This window comes from Cherax quadricarinatus, unplaced genomic scaffold (assembly GCF_038502225.1).
Source record: "Cherax quadricarinatus isolate ZL_2023a unplaced genomic scaffold, ASM3850222v1 Contig2506, whole genome shotgun sequence".
Classification (NCBI taxonomy): Eukaryota; Metazoa; Arthropoda; class Malacostraca; order Decapoda; family Parastacidae; genus Cherax; species Cherax quadricarinatus.
Window position 1 is genome coordinate 1 of NW_027197532.1, and position 5,654 is coordinate 5,654.

General features: G+C 43.4%; 1 long non-coding RNA gene across 1 annotated transcript; it reads left to right on the plus strand.

Moving 5' to 3' along the window:
* Positions 1-3,205: 3,205 nt before the first annotated feature.
* LOC138851873 (uncharacterized) lies at positions 3,206-4,319 on the plus strand. Its single transcript, XR_011391467.1, has 2 exons — positions 3,206-3,362; positions 3,441-4,319. It is a non-coding gene; the product is annotated as an uncharacterized lncRNA (long non-coding RNA).
* The last annotated feature ends 1,335 nt before the right edge of the window (positions 4,320-5,654 follow it).

Sequence of the window (5,654 nt, forward strand, 5' to 3'; positions counted from 1 at the left end):
CCAGATCTATTCAGCGGCATCTCCTGCTACTCTCTCTAGCCTTAACCCCATTCATCACCAAGGATTACGTTTATGCCTTGGTGCTTTTCGCTCTTCCCCTGTCGAAAGGCTCTATGCAGAAGCGAACGTTCCATCCTTATCCGATCGCCGTGATGCCCATTGCCTGCGCTACTATGTACGCTCTCATGATCTCCACAATCCTTCCATTTATAGAATGGTCACTGATATTAGTAGACATTCTTTATTTGTTCGCCGCCCCTGCTTACTCCGTCCCTTCTCTCTTCGCCTTCATTCGCTCTTGTCTTCTCTTCAACTACCACCTTTCTATGTACATGTAGCATCTCACTTTTCCCTACCCCCCTGGGAAGTTCCAGCTGTTCGAGTCTGTTCTTTCTCCCTCCCTTGCTCGAAAGCCCAACTGTCTACGGTCGCTTCCCGCTCTCTTTTTCTTGACCACTTTCACTCTCATTCTCATGCCATTGCTGTGTACACAGATGGCTCTAAGTCTTCTGACGGCGTAGGATTCGCAGCAGTGTTTCCGGACAGCGTCGTACAAGGGCATTTACTATCTTCAGCTAGTATTTTTACTGCTGAATTATACGCCATCCTTACAGCACTTATCCGTATTGCATCTATGCCTGTGTCATCATTTGTGGTTGTCTCAGACTCCCTTAGTGCTTTACAGGCTATACAAAAATTTGATACACCTCACCCCTTAGTCCTCCGTATCCAACTTTGGCTACGCCGCATCTTTACTAAGCATAAAGATATTGTTTTTTGTTGGGTCCCTGGTCATGTTGACGTACAGGGCAATGAACAGGCAGACACTGCTGCGCGGTCAGCAGTACATGACCTACCAGTTTCTTATAGAGGTATTCCATGTACGGACTATTTTGCTGTAATATCTTCCCACCTTCACACCCGTTGGCAACAACGTTGGTCTACTATGCTCGGCAACAAACTTCAGTCTATTAAACCGAGTATAGGTTACTGGCCGTCTTCTTATCACCAGTGTCGAGGTTGGGAGACTACTCTCTCCCGTCTTCGCATTGGCCATACTCGTCTTACTCATGGATATCTCATGGAGAGGCGTCTTGCTCCTCTCTGTGAGAATTGCCAAGCTCCATTATCAGTCAGCCACATTCTGTTGGACTGCCCACTTTATCAACGAGCACGCAGAATTTACCTCTGTCGTCGTCTTCGCCCCGCTGCTCTCTCTTTACCTTCCCTTCTCGCTGATGGACCCACCTTTCATCCGGACTCTCTCATTGACTTTTTGACAACGACTGACTTACTTCACAAATTCTGATACTTTCAGCCCTTGCTACTTGTATCTCTTGCTACCCTCTACTCCCGTACTATCCCCTGCCCCGCTGTTTTCTGTAACCTGCTGATCATCCCCCCTCCCTTCTGCCATCCAATTCCCTTGCTTCCTTCCCTACCCTGCAGCGCTGTATAGCCCTTGTGGCTTAGCGCTTCTTTTTGATTATAATAATAATAATAATAATAATTTGTCTATCTTTATCTTTTTTTTTTCTGTCTCTGTCTCACAGGTTCACATAAATAAAATTATACAGTGTAAATTACCTAGGATAACCCAAAAAATCCAAAGTGCTATTCTGTGCTAGTAGATATAATGCGTAAGAATACCTGTTGGTTCACAGTGGCTCTCTCTGAGACAGAGAGAGAGACAGAAAGAGAGAGAAGCGGACAGAGACAGATAAACAGAGACAGAGATGATATTGCGTAAGAATACCTGTTGGTTCAAAGTGGCTCTCTGAGAGACAGAGAGAGAGACGAGCAGAGAGACGGAAAGAGACAAGCAGACAGACAGACAGATAAGCAGAGACAGAGATGCCCCATATCCCATCTTATCATTGCACCCTTGCTGGCGCTCATCCAATGTCACCCCTTATCTCCTCAGTTGGGCTCATCAAATGTCACCACTTATCACTGCACCCTACAGCTTGTCACTGACACTTGTCTTGTATCATGCCTCATGGGATATTATTATTGTAGATGAATGGCTCAGAACCGACATGTTGATAAATTAGACACAAGTGCAACTCTTGGGTATCTTTATGGAGGAAACGTTTCGCCACAGTGGCTTCATCAGTCCATACAAAGGAGAAACGTGAAGCACAGGAGGAGAATGAGGTAATCAGTCCCTCAACCTTGATTCAATGTGGTCAGTTCATCAATCTTGAATAGAATACAGCATATCTGCAGAGAAGTAGCTTATATACCATAGGCAGGAGAGGTGCAGCAGTCGTAGGTGGTGGGTATTATTATTATTATCCTCCTCCCTCCTCCTCCTCCCTCCCTCCTCCTCCCTCCTCCTCCTCCTCCCTCCCTCCTCCTCCTCCCTCCTCCTCCTCCCTCCCTCCTCCTCCCTCCCTCCTCCTCCTCCTCCTCCTCCCTCCCTCCTCCTCCCTCCTCCCTCCTCCTCCCTCCTCCTCCTTCCTCCTCCCTCCTCCTCCTCCCTCCTCCTCCCTCCTCCTCCTCCTCTTCCTCTTCCTCCTCTTCCTCTTCCTCCTCCTCCTCCTTCCCTCTTCCTCCTCCTCCTCCTCCTCCTCCTCCTCCTCCTCCTCCTCCTCCTCCTCCTCCCTCCTCCTCCTCCTCCTCCTCCCTCCTCCCTCCTCCTCTTCTTCCTCTTCCTCCTCCTTCCCTCTTCCTCCTCCTTCTCTCTTCCTCCTCCTCCCTCCTCCTCCTCCTCCTCCCTCCCTCCTTCCTCCTCCTCCCTCCTCCCCTCCTCCTCCTCTCCTCCTCCTCCTCCTCCTCCTCCTCCTCCTCCTCCTCCTCCTCCTCCTCCTCCTCCTCCCTCCTCCTCCTCCTCCTCCTCCTCCTCCTCCTCCTCCTCCTCCTCCTCCTCCTCCTCCCTCCTACTCCTCCTCCTCCTCCTCCTCCCTACTCCTCCTCCTCCCTCCTCCTCCCTCCTCCCTCCTCCCTCCTCCTCCTCCCTCCTCCTCCTCCTCCCTCCTCCTCCTCCTCCTCCCTCCCTCCTCCTCCTCCCCATCCTCCATCTTTATAAAGATGTGTAACATTTTATAAAGGAATAACACATTTTTATGAAAATGTGTTATTCCTTTGTTGTTGTTAACTGCTGCATTGTAAAATGTTATTTCCTTTTTACTTTCTATTTTCTTCTGAATATTTGTTTAGTCATCCAACAATAAAAATTACATTTGAGGAGATGAAGCTTCATAATGGCATATTATGGAGCCTAGAATTGTATGATACATATTTGTCAACATATTGTTTGGTTAAGCCGCCTATATACACTATTAGTGTCATGTTATAACTTTTGTTTCTTTTGTTTGTTTTTTAGGTTATGATCAAGAGGAAGGTTGCCACTCACACAGGTAAATAGTACTTGCCACTCACACAGGTAAATAGTACTTGCCACTCACACAGGTAAATAGTACTTGCCACTCACACAGGTAAATAGTACTTGCCACTCACACAGGTAAATAGTACTTGCCACTCACACAGGTAAATAGTACTTGCTCCGTGTGCTGCGTCTTCCTGTATACATCTTCACTTATCTTCCACTCAACATCAAAACAAAGAGCTGCAGTTAAAAAATTCTAGCTTTTAATAATAAATAAATCATATGTACATTATAGCAAATAATTATTTAGATTAATTGAAATTTTCTAAGTTTAAGTTAATTACAGAATGTCTTTTTTTTATGTTATCCTTTTTTTTATAATTATTGTATGTCTGAAAACAATAATTTAAACATACATAGATAAAAGAAATGTATGTACTACTGGGTGAAGGCAGGTAGAAAGTACATCAGTATTGGATAATAAAAATTATATTTTTGAACTTTCTTGCTTTAAAAAATAAAAACTTTAGTTTGGGGATTATAATTTTTTTTTTTTTTGTTCTGACACTTTTATTCTTATTTTGTTTAAACATGAAAAGTAGCATCTTCATAATTTTCTTGTGATGGTTTATACTATTGTCTCATTACTATTATTAAAATATTTTACAATACCAATAATATCTAAAAGAAGTCAGTGAATTTTTTTCCTGTATAATCATTTATACAAGATTCTTCATTACACATGTTGGAAATTTCTTAAGTGGAATCATTGTCCTATTAAGTCTGGTACCTTGACATTATCTTAATAAAGTATCCAGTCTGCATATGTGTGTCTTTGTTTTGCAGTTTTTTTTGGTATTTTATACCTCTTACATCAACACTTGCAGCAAAAAAAGAAAAAAAAAACTGCATGAAATGTTTATCACATTATATGCTTTTGTCAGTGGAGCTAATTACATGTAATAATCAATAAACAATTTTGAATGCATCTGGCTTTTTCTCCTCAATGAGCATGTACACAATGAGAGTATAATTTAAACTGCAGATTGTATAACATTAGTTTATGGCTTATTTGAATATTGGGTGCAACAAGAGAAATGTTGAGAAATAAATATATGAGAAAGGCAGGCAGACAGAGGAAGACTTCACAATATACATCAAGGCCATCAGCTAGGAAAGATTGTTTTCACTCCAATTGTCTTTACTTCTGTCTAGATACAAGAGGCAAGTATAGTATAGTAGAAGGTTCTCCTTCCCTTTGATATACCTTTGAAGAGTTTCAAGAGTTTATCTACTCTCTGAGCCTGGCCATGGGCCAAGCTCGTCTGGTGCTTGCCTGGTCAGCCAGGCTGTTGCTGCTGGAGGCTTGCTGCCCCACATATCCATCACAGCCTGGTTGATCTGGCACCTGGTGAAGATACTTGTACAGTTTCCTCTTGAAGGCTTCTACACTGGTACCAGCTGTGTTTCTGATATCTTCTGGTAAGATGTTGAATAGTCTGGGATCCTGGATGTTAATACAGTGTTCCCTTATTGTCCCCACGGCACCCCTGTTCTTCACTGGGTTTATTTTACACTTCCTCCCATATATCTCACTCCAGTATGTTGTTATGGCGGTATGCAGATTTGGGACCTAGCCCTCGAGTACCTTCCAGGTATATATTATCATGTACCTCTCTCTCCTCTGCTCCAGTGAATACATGTTCAAGACTTGCAGGCGTTCCCAGTAGTTTAGGTGCTTTACAGGCTCAATGTGAGCCGTAAACAATCTCTGTATTTGTTTCATCTCGGATATTTCTCCTGCCTTGAACAGGGCCATCAGCAATATTCTAAGTGAGGGAGCATTAGTGATTTGAAGAGTGTCACCATCGGCATTATTTCCCTTGTTTTGAAAGTTCTCAATACCCACCCCGTCATCTTCCTGGTTGTCATGATCTTTGTCTTGTTATGGTCTTTAAAAGAAAGGTCTGCTGACATAATTATTCCTAGGTCTTTTACGTGTTCCTTACTTTCTACTTGGTGACCCTATTGAGTTTTGTATATAGTGCTCCTTTTGAGTTCTTCATTCTTTCCATACATAAGCAGCTGGAACTCATCACCATTGAATGTCATGTTCTCCACTGCCCACTGGAAAACCCTGTTATGTCTTCCTGTACTTTTTCAGTGTCCTCTACTGTACTGACTTTCATGCTTATTTTAGTGTCATCTGCAAACGATGATACAAAAGTGTGCCTTGGGGCACTGAGCTTTTGACCTCACTGATGCTGGATCTTGCCCTGTTCACTACTACTTTTTGTGTTGTGTGTGTTAGGAAACCGAAAAT